Source organism: Manis javanica, chromosome 4 (assembly GCF_040802235.1).
Source record: "Manis javanica isolate MJ-LG chromosome 4, MJ_LKY, whole genome shotgun sequence".
Classification (NCBI taxonomy): domain Eukaryota; kingdom Metazoa; phylum Chordata; class Mammalia; order Pholidota; family Manidae; genus Manis; species Manis javanica.
This window is the reverse complement of record NC_133159.1, coordinates 68,395,031-68,410,192: the sequence shown is the minus strand read 5'-3', so window position 1 is coordinate 68,410,192 and position 15,162 is coordinate 68,395,031. Positions and strand designations below refer to the sequence as shown.

Genomic DNA, 15,162 nt, shown 5'->3' with positions numbered 1-15,162 from the left:
AATAAAAGCAAGCTCTAGAGTTATTATATCTGCAGGCCAACTTCAACCAAGGGTGAGTTGGTACATTAATATGCCAGCTTCTTGCCCCTTGGTTGGGCTAATACTGAGTTATATTCTACACCATTCTTCAGAGTTCCCCAGCAGAACTGAGCTCCAGTTGCCAAATTGGAAACTGCCTTGAAAAAAGCACTTTTTGTTGCATTCCCTGTCTCATTCCTCACTTCTCTGTTTCCTGGGATCAGCTCCCAAGTAAATTTTAGTAGTCTCCTCTTATCTGCAGTTTCACTTTCCATGGTTTCTGCTACCCACGGTCGGCTTGGTCTGGAAGCAGATGCTCCTCCTCTGACATATGGTCAGAAGGTCAACAGCAGCCTTACACATCACAGTACCCACGTCATTCACCTCACTTCGCATCATGTAGGCATCTTGTCATCTCAGATCCTCACAAGAAGGGGGGTGAGTAGAGCATAATAAGATATTTTGAGAGAGACCACATTCACATAACTTTTATTACAGTATATGTTATAATTATTCTATTTTATTATTATTAGATATTGTTGTTAATCTTTTATTGTGCCTAATTTATAAATCAAACTTTACTATAGGTATGTATGTATATGAAAAAACATAGTATACATAAGGTTCTGTTCTATTTGCATTTCAGGCATCCACTGGGGGTCTGAGAAACTATACCCTGTGTATAGTGGGGGGGTATTGTACTTTCACTTAAATCCCTGTGTTAGAATAAGCTTCTAGGGAAGCCCAAAGTATTTAAGTTTCTCATGTGTAAAATGAAACCACTCATGCCTGCCCTACCTATCCACAAAGTTATTGTGAGAATCAAGTGAGATAATATATGTAGAAGTGCTTTGAAAACTGTGAAACACTTAAAAAAACCCCACATATTTTTATCATTATTATTTCTAGTGCTATTGTGTTTTTCAAACTTTAATCCAAATATGTAAAATATGTGCAAATATGATTCTTTAGCTGTGAGCTAATGAGAGAAATATCTCTTGGTAATAATGTAAAATAGGAAATTATTGACAAAGGGTAAAGAATTAGCACCATAGGATGAAGAGAACTTTTCAACTATTACTGTAATACAACCCAACACCCACATAACCCTCTCCCCAAAATGACAGATGTCAGAGACAAAGGATCAAAGAAGAGACAACTGGCTTTGCCTATTGTCAGTTACTTTCCTAGGGAAGAATATCTTTCCATCTTTTCTTTGTTTGAAAGGTGCCTTTTCATTATATTATAAATTTCCAGGACAGGATTTAAATTTTTATTTTGTAGAGTGCTTTTAAAAGTTAATCATGTTATTCAAATATTCAGAAAAATAATGCAAAACCGTCTTCCTGACCAAAACAACAGGTGTGGGACAGAGGGAAGAATTTAAGAAGCAGCAGTTTTACCTAATAGTCTCTGTTCACCATCCAAAAGGCAAGATGAATTTTGAGGCAGAGAATTAAAGATTTTTTAACACTGTGTATTACCTCCAAATAAAAGTAAATGCATGGGAACTTTTCCAGCAAAAAAAAAAATTTTTAAGCCAGAGGTTTTTGTTGCTTGGTATTAACCACGCTACTCAGAAACTTGTCTAGAAAAAAAACAAAATCTCTGCATCCTGTAAGCAAAATGCGGGAGAGAATAATAACTCAGATAAAGAACTGTGATTGCTAATATATTTAATAACCTAAAGAGATATGAAAGCAAATGCCAATAGATTAATATTGCTGATTCATGTAATTATGCCTTGCCGACCTAATGAATTTTATTAATTGAATGAAGAACTGAGTCTTTCATTATTTGTCCTAATATAATTTTCTTAGATGTTGATCTATTGTGATCAAGTTTGCCCCAGAAGTGAATATACCACAGTGCAAATTTGGTTTTAACATGTGGTTGACTGCCACATTGAAATAATGATCTTGTAATCGTTAACGATTTTAGTGAAATGTAGACATTCATAGCAGTTACAGGGACAAGATTACACAGAATGAGGTCTATCATTAGAGTCACAACTTAGCTCCCTTCAAAATATTCTGCAGATGTTAAAATAGGCACATTACTTGCAGACTTGTGGCTTTCTAAATGCTTTTACTCCTAGTTTTCCTGGGAGGAGACAGTTAAGAATTTTCCTATATATTTGTTCCCACAAAGGCTTTTGCTTATCTTCATTCATATACTGACTGATTTTCTTTGTGATTCCTGGTTCTTAAAAAGTTCTTACTGCAGTCCCAATTTTAAACTGCATTTGGGCAGTCACTTCTCTTTTCTGCTCCTGTAATACTTAGCGGATGCTGCTAGTACAGCACTTGTCACACTGGATTATAGATAGTTGCCAATGTGGCTGTCGCCTGCATTAGACTTTGAATTCCCTAAAGGCAGTAACTACCATTTCATTTTTGCATTCTTAGCACCTGTCACAGTCCCTGGCATTTAGTTGGTGCTCACTAAGTGTCTGGTGATTGAATCAAACAGACACACTGCAGTATGCTGATATTTGATGTGTTTGTTGGTTCACATGACACCCACTACTGTTTATTATATTATACTTAGATCCCTATTTAAAAGAATGAGCTTTTATAATCACATTTGGGTTGAAAATAATTTAGTTCTCCAGTTTAATTATCTTTCAAAAGCTGTTTGCTCTCTGATGGCTTATTGATTTAAAATATTTTCTTTGTGAAGAGCAGGATTTCAAAAGATTTCTAATTTCTTTAAACAGGTTTTTACATTGCCAAGGAAAAGGTGAAACTAACAACAGGTGAACCAATCTTTCACTTGATAGGTAGGAAAATGCCTATGACATTATGATTTGTTCAATTCAAGCCACTGATTTTAAATAAACAAAGGAATTGAATAAATGTTTTTAAAAATCCCAACTGTTGAAAAGTTCTGTAATATAATCTAAAATAAACAAACCAACTTAAAATTTCCTTATAAAAAGGAAACTGGTAGGTTTAAAAACCATCTGCAGAATAAATATTTATGGAGCAGAATGACAACTGGACTTATCCAAAGCTTTGGCATATATTTTCTCAGTTAATGTTTGATGAAGCACTTCCACTTACAATTCTTCAGTGAACTAAAAGAAGAGTTTCATTAACTATTTTTGAAAGAAAATGAGGCCATGATCTCTTTCCAGATGTTTCACTCATCAAATAATTGTGATCTTTCTTCCAAATCTCCCTGGTTGCTTGGTTCCTATTTCCTTGTTTACTGAGCAGTGATTTATAAAGATCAGTGATTTATAAAGAGAAGAAGTGGAAGTGCTCGATAGACTGTGGGGACCAGGTATATTTCATGTGGGTCCAAAGTATGAAATCTTCTTCTCTGCGCATTATGATAAATTCAGAAGTATTTTTATAAATCTGAAAGTCGGAAACTTGTAATCTCCCGAAGCACTGTACATAAATATACAATAAGCAGTATTCTCTATGTGTTTCTATATACAGAGTTGAAAATCTATGTATGGAAATTTGTAGAATATTTTAAAACTCTCTGAAGGTTTTTGTTTATGGTCACCCAGGCCAACAAAATTTACAAGATGAAGGCATAATTTTACTTTACCAAATTTGGTGGTGCTTGAGTTTTATGACTTAAGGATAATTATCTCAGATGTGGATAGAGGAAAAGAGAATTCTCCATATATTTTGCTTAGAAGCATAGGTACACCTCCAACTTTTTATTTAGAGTAGGGACTCAGGACTATGGCTCTTTGCAGAATTTCCCTTGAGGTTTAGGAAGAAGACTCTTATTTTTGTTTGAGAGGAAACTTACCCAATCCTATGTTTGAGCATCTTAAAGTGCAGGACTATGAGAAAATAGAGCCCAAAACACAGAGTGCAAGAGTACATTAAGAGTACATTGAAATATAACAGTAGATAAGTTAGTGATCACGGGAAATATAACACCAGCAATCATCACAATAAAGCTAACATTCACTAAGTGTGTATACTATGTGTCAAATACTGTTGCAAGCACTTTCAGGTATTGGTTCATTTTATTCCCCACAACGACTTTATGAAGTGCATAGTAGTATTAGCTCCATTTTACAGATAGGAAACTGAGACATATTTAGGTAACTTGTTGAAGTTCACACAATTAGTATGGGATCAAGAATGATAGAAACTGAAGCAGGTGGGCCCTGTGGTGATTGCTATTACACTATGGAATTGCTGAGCACCAGATGACATGACAACTTTGAGCTATGTTTTGCATCTTGATACCACCCATGTTTTCCTTAATTGCTCCCCAAACTATTATTCAATTCCTCCCGCTTTGACTACGTTGGTTCTGGTTATGACAACAGGGCTAAGGAACATGATCATCAGCAACACCTATAAAATATGCAACAAAAACTAACAGAAATATTTTGCATCCTTTTGGGCATCATTAATATTCTTTGTGTATTAACTACCCTGTTTCCATCTGTTAGAAATTAATGAAAATGCTTCCAGGCTATTAACAAAAGTTTAATTGGGGGTAAAAAGGTTGCCCCAGGGGAGGAATAGGGAAGGACCACATCCCAGCTGTGGTGAAGCGCAGTCACAGAGCTCACAGCTGCCCTCTTCTTCTGAGAAGGAAAGCTGGCTTGCTTGGTTGTTCCTCCATTAGGATAGATAACACTCAGTGATTAGCTGATATAGAAGGAGTATAAAAGTTGCCCTTGCAGGCCCCCTGTGCTGCAGAGCGGACTGAACTCCAGTTCTCCAGAGCTTCCTGTGAGACAAGGCTCGCACAGTTCTCAGCTGAATGCCCATCCTTGCTTAGCTTCATTCCTTGCCCTCTTCTGTCTCTTCCCTTCTACTTCCAGGAACATTCCCTCAGTAAATCACTTCCAAGAATCTTTTCCTTAGGTTCTGCTTTCAGGGCACCCAAGCCAAGATAGATGGTCCTGGAAGTGATCCTAGGCATCTGTCAAAGATGGGATTCTGGAGGTGGCTGGCAATGGGGCCACTGCGTTACTGGGGGTAGGTATGGTATTGTCAGTCCCTGGCATTATGTAGCAGAGAGATTGTTAAGATTAGAGGTCAGGTCAGCAAACTAAGACCTGTGGGCCAAATCCAGATCACTGCTTTTTGCAAATAATGTTTTATTGGAACACATTCATTTATGAATTATCAGACAAAGCTGAATTTTGAAAGACACGGGTAGGCCTGTAAGGTCTAAAGTATTTATTGTTGTGTCCTTTCCAAAAAATGTTTGTGGACTCCAAGCTAGAATTTTCACCCATGGTGGTAAACTGGGTTGAAGATACAGGTTGCAGGGAGTGCTGTAGCTATGGCAATGTTTCTGGCTTTGAGAAATATGAGGAAGCTGGAAATATAAGGACTGGATTTGGATGACTGCTAGTATCATTGATGTTTTGAAGAGAGAAAATGACACGCTCTATTAGTTACTGCTGCTGTGTAACAAATTATCACAAGTTTAGCAGCTTAAAACAACACACAGTATCTCACTGTTTCTATGGGTCAGAGTTCAGGGATGACTTACTCAGTCCCTGCTATAGGATCTTTCAGGAGGTTGCAATCGAGATATCCAGGGCTGGGTTCTCCTCGAAAGTTTATCCTCTGGTAAAAGTATGCATTTTCAAGCTTGTGTGATTGTTGACAGGATTCAGTTTCCTCTAAACTGTTGGGTAAAGACCATCCTCAGTTCGTTGCCATATGAGCCTTTCCAATATGGCAGATTAATTCATCAAAGCATCAAGAAAGGGATTCTGCTACTAAGAAGTAAGTGATAGTCTTTTGTAGCCTAATAATGGAAGTGACATTCTATTGTTTTTTGCCATATTCTGTTGGTTAAAATCAAGCTGTAAGGCCAGTCCATACTCAAGGGAATGGATTATACAGTGGCATAAATGCCAAAAGGCAGGAGTCACTGGGAGCCATTTAAGAGTCCATCTGCCACACAGTCTCATATATATTATTCTGAATTTAAGGCAAACTGTGGGAGTCAGAAAGTCTCAGAAGCAGCATTTAAAGAGACATCTCCTATAGCTAGAGGGCAGACAGATTTAGAGATCAGACTCACATCATCAGTGTAAAAGAGGCAGAACTTTAAAAAAGACTAAGTTCTCAGCCTAGACAAGTCTTATAGGCCAAAGTCAGGGCCCTAGAAGCAAAGGAGTAGGATCCTGAGGTTTGGGCAGTTGAGAACCTTAAATATGCATATTCTTGAATACTTCTGGCTAATAGTAGCAGCAGAGCCCTTCCTCTCTTGTTGGAAAAGGGAGCCTCTTTCTTGAAGACTATAAAGAAGTCTCAGAGTAGCAGGTTTCTTATAAGACTATTACTGGGATCTGTGATTTCCATCATGGAAGTCAGACTGATAATTTGAGTTGTATCGCAGCATATCTCAGCTAGGAGAGTGATGGACTACTGAGGGAGGAGACAAGTTATATACCAAGGGAGTACCAGGACTTGAATGACATTTATGCCCAAAGAGTAGGCCTGGGAGTTGGCCCTGAAGGTCTGTTTGCCAATATGGGATCACTCTGTTGTGACACAGAATTTAACACCCTTGCAAGGGTCTGGGCGATGTCTTGTATAGGACTGGGTTAGCTCTTGGTTGCTTGGAAAAAGTGATGACTTGCATGAAATGAAGTAGCAATCTTAGCCCTGTAGTAATAGATTGTGGAGGCAGGAAAAAACAGATAAAAAATGGACACACAAAAAATGGGTCTGTTCAGACAATACCATACTTGATTTTGCATGGACTTTCTGTTTATTTACATGATGAGACATCTGCTGATGAGGGGGATTCCAACAGTACAGAAATATAGTCCTTAGGCCAGGGAGAGTAGAAGATGCTGTTACAGGACTGGGGTTCACTGTAGCAATGGAGATGATAGGATTCCAGATCAGCAGAGGCTACAGAGCTACAGGCTAACTGTCAGAAGCACAATCCCCACAAACAGAAGCAAGGTTGGAATGGTGGGTAATGGTGGAAGCTGTTACAAAGTATCTGTGGAAATGGCTACCTTATTCAAGGGAAAGACAGGTGAGCAGCCTGCAAGGGTATTATGTGTACATAAGTTTAAAGAAATTTAAAAAAATAGATGAGCAAAAGGCTGAGGTCAGGTAACTGGTCTTAATATGTTGCTCCATCCTCAGACCCAGAACCCACTGACTGAAGGAGATGGGGGGTCTCCATGAGAAAGGAACTGCAACATTATAGCAAGTGTGCCTTGCTAAGTCCTTCCCCCAAAAGACAAAATCTCTTTACTTAGGGGACTGTACACTAGGAAAAAGGGCATACTCAGATCATTGGTGGGCTATGAGATGCAAAGCATGAGTTGATGTTTACAGCATTATCGTGGGTCCCCCTGTTAGAAAGGGAATACATAAATGTCAGGAAGTAAATGGAGTCCTGAGCCTGATTCATTTCATGGTGGATCTGCTGGGTTCACACACTCGATTCACCTAGAACTTAAATGTATAATTGCATGGACCTGTTAGAAGCTGGTAGAATCCTACGATTGTTTTCTTGATTGGATATTGCATTATCAAAAGCCAAGTGGAAGTCCTTGAAACTTTCTCCTCTGCTAAGTTAGTAAATCAAAATCAATCATCACATCCTGAGGAAAACTGCACAGATTAGTACCATTCTAATGTGGGGTGAGGATCCCCTTCAAATTCCCATGTGGTTCACCGGTTTAGATGATACACAAACTAGATGGGTTATGGTGGATGGCAGTGCACTTCTGCTGACTTAATCAAGTTGTAGTTTCAATTGTAGCTGCCACACTTTATGTGCACTAAGGCAAGTTAACTGGACACAAGTTATGTGGTATTGTTCTGGTAAATATGTTATATTCAATACCCACTGGGAAGGAGGATCAGAAGCAGTTTTCATTCATATGGATGAACAACAGCCATCATGAACTTGTCTAAGTGTTATATTGATTCTCCAGTTCAATCAAAATATAATCTGAAGGGACTGGGACTCTCTGGACACACTGCAGAGCATCATCTTTGAACACTACATGTATAACATCATGGTAATTGGACCAAGGAACTCATTTTATGGCAAAGAAGGTATGGCAGTAGGCATATGACCATGGGGTTCACTGATTCTACCAGTCTCTGACACAACTGAGGCACCAGCTTAGAGGTGATAGATACCCTGTGAGGATGGGTGCCATCTTTTAGGGTATTACATACTTTGAAGCAATGGATATTTTATGGTACTCTGTCCCCATTAGATAGAACGCATGAGTCCAAGAATCAAAGGGTGGACATAAGATGGACCCTACCCACTGTCACCATCTCTTAGGTGGCACCTAGTGATCCATCCCTGAAACTTTAGGTTTTTTAAGTCTAAAGGTCCCAGGTCCCAGTGGAGGGAAACTTCCACCAGGGATACAGCAAGAGGCTCAGTAAACTGAAAGCTATTGCCAATTACTTTGGGCTTCTTGTTACTACATTGCTACTCCATTAGCAGAGAAGTGGACCTGGTTATCATGAGGACTGGCAATGATCCCACATACTGGGGGCAGGGAGCAATGTGTTTGTCACTTGGGTGATCTGTTGGGACATATTTTGATATTCCTGTGTCTTGTTTCAGTGTAAATGGCCAGCCCAGAAACAATAACCTGAGTAGAGCATGGTAACCAGGTGCTCAGACATCTTAGGAATGATGATTTTTGTGCCCCTCCCAGCAATCTACTTAGATTTGCAGAATAATAATTCAATAATGATTTAACCATAATTTTTTTACCTCTGTAGGCAATCTACTTAAACCAGCAGATTATCTTGAGGAGGAGCAGCTAGAAAGGCGATGGAAGAGGATCATGATGACTATGGTATGACCTTGGGACAAACTTCAGCAGATGAAGCTGTAGTTTGCTCTGCTACCTCTTTCTGTGTGAGAAACTGTGACTAACCAGAATCTGAAGTAGTGTTGCCTGCAAGGAGCAAAGTTAATGTAAGAAGCAAGTGGGTCTGAGCAGCGCCAGGAGTGGACTGCAGTGCTAGCATCTCTCTCATCCACCAGTTGCTGTGAGTGTTTGGCTGCTAACAGCTCATGCATGCACTCTTTCCAGAGATTTTCTCTCATTCGAGCAGTGGCATCTTAGCTGAAAATTGCTCTCCCTGGTATAAGAGAGATTAGCCCTATGATACAAGCATGTTCCAGAGTCCCCCAAGGACCAGGCTAAGCTAAGGCTGGTTTTCAGCTGAGACCACATCCTTCTCGGCTATTTAATTCTGTGTGTTTCACTTCTCTTGCTCCCCCTCTCTTGAGGGCACTCCCTAAATAAATAATTTTCAGAAGAATTTCAATCTTGGACACTACTGATAGGAATTCTCACTTTAGATACCATCTTCTACTATTGACTCTACTGGAAAAAATGGTTTATCCATGCTTATCACTTTGACCCAAACTCTGTAGTATGCACATGAAAAGTTGTACCGATTGACGTTGCCAATTAAAAAAAAAGTTACCCCTTAAAATCTTTCCCCAATTTATTACCATAGCAGAGGTCTCACTCATTTTCAATTCTCAAATTTACAGTAACTGATAAGCATTATTCTATTCTTGTTAATCTCCAAGCCTTCTTCTGTACAGATGACAACTGTCTTTTAAAACATAATTCTGATCATGTTACTCCCCTGCTTAAACACTTTGGTGACTTTCTGCTGTTTCCTGGATGAAGTCTCAACTCTTTAGCATAACATACAAAGCTTTGTTTATTGGGCTGCGTTTTGGAGCCATATTACAGTACACTCTTTCCCCCATCAAGCAGCCTGGACACCATGTAGTTCCATCAGACTCAGAAAATTCTTATTCCTTGAATAAGACTCTGGTTTGAATTCATGCTATTCCTTCTGCCTGAGACGGCTCCTCCTCCTTCTGTTTGTGAATACCTGCTTATACTTTAAGACACAGTTTGTATATCAACTTTTCTGTGAGACCGCTATGGACCAGTCCAGAACTTCTTTCCAAATTCCAGGAAGAAATAATAATTCCCTCCTCAGTGTCCCCATAGCACTTAGTACTCAGCTGTGTTATGATGCTTGTCATATTTTTTTGTGATTATTTATTAACACATCTTTTGTTGCTGCACAAATTTGAATTTTTAAAGGGTCATGGGAATTGTTTTTGTATCTGTAATAATTATTACATTGTTTAGCATAGTATTCTTAAGAAATAGACATACTAATTGAATGAAGAACTTGGCTTGTTCTTAGATAGCTTCTCAGCCTGACAAGCTAGCTCTATTCTGGGTCCTCCCTTCAGTCATTTTCCTCTTGTTGGACATCTGGAAACTGAGGGGAATTTTTGGACAACTGTCTGTTCCCCTTAATCGAATGACTGTCCACACCTTCAATTCATTATTGCCCGAGTTTATATAACTTTGCCTCCAATGCATTCACACAAGTTCATTTTTCCTGTGATTCATAACAGACACTAAGAAATAAACTTCCAACTGGCAGTACCGAACCTGAAATTTAGCTAGGAGACATCAATGCAAGCCTACATTTTCTTTCTCCTTGAAGGTGGTAGCAAGCAAGGGAGAACTGAGAGAAACCGCTCTACAAATAGTAACCCCCCACCTACATTCTAACTTTTCTGCATTGAAATCACCCCGGAGGCCAGTTTAATTGGTCAGTGTTTCTTATTCATCTAGATTTCCAAATAAACATCTAGATTTCCTAGAAAATGATGCTTTTTAAATTTACAGATTTTTCTAAAAAATAAAAGATTTTATGTTTTTGAAGGGCTGCATTGTGGATCTACTTTAGGGAGTTCAAATAAATATGCATAAGAAAAATCCCCAGTATATTATAAGAAATTATTTTAGTGATCTTAGAATAAACCTGAAGGTTAAAATGATAAAGGCTCTGCATTATAGGAAACTGAATGGTTAATGTGGCATAAAACTTCTTATGAGAATCTGACCTGATAATATTCATTCTTTTTCTCCAGCCACATTCTCAGCCTCAGCTCCTCGAACTCCCTCTGACTTCAAAGGAAACTGCTTGAAGAGGGAGGGCACACAATAGGAGAACTGGTCTGATTATCCCCCTCTGTTTAGAAATAGGTAAAGATTATAGATATGTTTTCTTCTTTCTGTGCTTTGGACTATATAATGTCAATTACCTCAAGCAAAACCCCCTACTGAGGTTAATGCACAGATTTGGATTATACCAAGACTGGAAACAAGATATTAATAATAATCCATAACAGTGTGAGTGTGACATAATGAAATGCATATTTATTTTCATTTAGTTGGTACAATAAAAAAAGTAAATTACTTGAGAGACTTCAATTTTATATATAATGTACCATGCGTGATCTTTTTTGCTCTTCCCTCACCACTTTGTATTATGAATGGAGTAATTAAAGAGAGTCTACTTCTTTCCTGTTCTACTATAGCACATTTTGCCCCTTTAAAAGTATTTGTCTGTTTATGAATGTTTGTATGTGTTCATTGATTATTTAAACACACGTTTGAAAATGAAATTGTAATGCTAAAGGCTAAATGAATGAATTAGCCTGAGCTGCTAATTAAAAGACCATACACAAAGTATTAACTGGGAACCACTTTTGGACTTTTCATTCCCAACCCAAATGAAAAGGCAAGCATAATAATCTCACATCACCTCTGAAAATGATGTCAGGAAATGTTTTCTCAGAGTCAGCTACTGGTCAAGACTTACACAGCAAGCTAAACAAAATAATGAAGGATCAGGGATTCTGGAAGGGCCAAAAGTTCGAACAGGAGACCTTTAGCCCTTCTGCTTGGAATGCATAATATACTTCCTATTTCTTTGATAGGTGTTTACCACTCCCTGAAAGCTAAAGCATTTATAACTTCCATTTTAGGGACTAAAGTGTTCTGGCCCAGTCTTGCTATTTAGGATAATTTTCCTTAGAAGTGAATCAAATACAATTTGAACTACCAAATGAAAATAACACCAACAAAATCCCCAAAGGACCGGTCTACTGAAAGCTGTGTTTTATTAAGCTTCCAGAATATTTGGGATTATCCAAACTACAAAAGAATTATATAAAACTATGAATGAATTTCATGAAGGTTGGCTTTAATAAAGATTTTAATAAAAGACTTCTTTTTTAATGTCTTTAACAAAGACTCCATTTCTCTTATGAGAGTCTAGATAGATCATACAGTTCCCTATCAGCCATATGACATCCATGTTCCAATGATAGCTGGAGGTTTGACCCAACAAATGCCTGAATTTGAGCTATTTCTGTTCACAAATAGAGAGATTTCAGGTAAGTAACATGAAGGTATTTTTTTTCCAATTCTAAAATGGTTTAAAAATATGTAAAATATAATGGAATTTAATTGAATGACTGAAGCTCCAAGCTTTAGCGGTTTGTCATTTCTAGCCAGCTTTTAGGCTTGACTTACCAATGCTCCAAGAAAACAGAAAGAAACTTGAATGCAAACCTTCCAGCCAGGTAACTCCATAGTTCATAAGTGGCAATGAGTGACGTCTCCTCAGGAAAATCTTGGAAATTACAAATGTTGCACATTTTATTAATCCATGTTTAACCTGAAGCCGAGAAACTAGCTCCCTTTTCTTCCTGTGTTCAGAATTTCTATTACTAACTATACTATGTTGAAGTTTATATGACAGGCCATTTCAACACTTTTGTTTAGTTAAATGGAAGTGCATCACTTTTAAAGAAAAACCCTATTGCCAAAAAATATAAACAACCCTAACTTTGATTAATATAAATATTTAAAAACCAGAACATTCTGTTATATCTTACAAAAACAATTCTGATGTAGCTGATGGGAAAGAAGAAGTGCTTTCATACACATTAGACAAATCCAACAAAATACAGCTGCAGAACAAATTTTAAGTAAATATGAATTGTTTGTCTTTTCACAGGGCTACGATATTTACTTAATGGAGTTATTTTAGCACACTCTAAGTTTCATTAGTAAAAATGGAAGGCTTTTTTTTTTTTTAGTTTTAGTTCTGAAGAGTTTGATTTAAATTTCAAAGCCCTTTAATTAAAAAAAAACACCATTACAATTATTCCTTCTCCCTGGTTTAGAGTTTTGCTAATAAACCTCTGGACAAGAGATGTGTGAAATGAATAGATGAAGAAAAACGTTGACAGCAAAAGCGAGGTCTGGAGGGTGAAGTTAGTTTATTAGGCCCGCTTTGTCACGAATGGCCCTGCTGCACATATAAAAGCAAATCCCTCTACCTTAGAAGATTAATTCTGAAGGAGGCACTCTTGGGTCAAAGTATACATAAGCGTGTGCCTAATCTCAGCGAAATCAGGCTATTTTCTCACAGCAATTAAGCAGAGGTCTGGGGTTTCACCCACAGTGTATTTAAACACAGGATACAATTAAACCCCAAAGTATTAATATCTTTGCTCTGCAAAATTGCCCAGGAAATAGATTTTGCTCTTTCAAATGAAAAGCAAGGCAAATTAAGAGAATAACTTGATTCTTAGCTAAGTTGTTTGAAATAAGAGTGTCGTATTTTCTTCTAATTGCAAATGTCTTATGTACATAAAGACAGTTCTTAACTTTACAATAGGGTAAGAGTTACAAGCTTTCTAGTGCTTTTAATCTGTACAATGAATCTTAGAAGTCTGCATGAAACTGTGTTGTTCTAAACTGTAACTAAATTTCTTATTCAGCATATGTTAAAAATCAACTCCTTATAAAATCTGAGAACTCACTGTTTACCACCAACAAAATGTCACAACTAGGATGGTTTGCAACCTATGTAGAGTCAAAACTAAATGTAAATCTTAGGCAATCAAGTGTTCAGAGGGATTGCTTTCTGCAGAGGTTATTCTTAAAGCTATCTTGTTCATATACTTATTCATATAGACATCTCAAGCCAAGGGATAATCTTCTGAAGAAAATTACTGCCAGTTAAAAAACACTTTGTTTCAAAAATGCTAAATATAAAAGCAACAAAATAACTCTATTTCTTGTGCATCAATTCCCTAAAGGCAAAAATTTTAACAGTATGAATGTTATATTAAACAGATCACTACTTTTATTCAGATCATGAAAAAAAAACCCTTTGGTATTAAAAAAATTTTGCCCATATTACAATTATTGTTAATCCTCTTGTCTACAGACATGGTTAATACTTCATTTTATTGCCAAAACAAATTCTCTTTGGCTTTTTTGGGGAAAAGCAGGGAAGGAAAGTTAGTATTAGAATTGAAAGGCTAGAAATGAATACTTTTTCATTTACATACTGAATCAATATTTGTTTCATTTATATAAGAGTTTCTAACAAGATGTTGGTATACGATCCAGTGAGGAATCTTATAACTCTTGACACATGGTCATGTCCTTAGAAATTAATAAAACTGAATGAAGCAAAATAGAATGAATCAGATGTGGGATGGTATGTGCATGCATGTACAAACATATTTTCTCACCTTTTGTTTATGAAGGGTTGTTTTAATAGGGCCAATGACTAAAAGCACTTCTTGCTGACATCACTGGCAAATTGGTGTACTCTGTAACCTTTGAAAGTGCAGCATATCCCAAAATGAGTTACTTATTAAACAAATGTTCTTTTTTTTTTAGTGCAACTGACCTTTAAATGATTATTTCTCAGCACTCGAAACAATGAAAATTTCACCTATTACCTTTACACTTTTGATGCTATGGTGAGTAGATCCATAACCTTTTCACAGCACTTAATGTGAAGCACAACATGGAATTACAAATGCTAATGAGCACTTTTCTTTCAAGAGTAAGTCCTATTACTTTATTAAATTATTGCAGTACACAGAAGCCATGGAAGATCATTATTTTGACCAAGCTGAAACAATATTAGAAATTACAACTCCAAAGCACCAAAGAGTGATGTACTGCTGACAGTTTCTACTGAAGTCTTCTCCCTTCAACCTCCAGGGTGTGTGTGTGGTAAGGGGGCAATTTAAATAGTTGTATTTGATTAGAAAAACATGGTCTCTAGGTTCAGATGTTTGTACAATAGCTGCAAGCAGCTTCAACTAAACCTACATGCAACTTAACATGGTACCCCTTTCTGCTAACTAGAAGGAAAGGCTTCTGGAATATCTCTATCATCTATCTGTCCATGTCTGTCTATCTATCTACCTATCTATTTATCATCTATCTATCTATCTATCTATCTATCTATCTATCTATCTATCTAT

At 37.3% G+C, this 15,162-nt stretch overlaps 1 long non-coding RNA gene across 1 annotated transcript in view; it reads left to right on the top strand.

Annotated features, from left to right (window-relative positions):
• Positions 1-13,244, top strand: part of LOC108393041 (uncharacterized) — a 165,292-nt gene extending 152,048 nt beyond the window's left edge. The window contains exons 2-3 of the long non-coding RNA XR_001852178.3: positions 8,745-8,821; positions 10,948-13,244. This is a non-coding gene — a long non-coding RNA (uncharacterized lncRNA). The remainder of the gene's footprint in view (positions 1-8,744; positions 8,822-10,947) is intronic.
• The last annotated feature ends 1,918 nt before the right edge of the window (positions 13,245-15,162 follow it).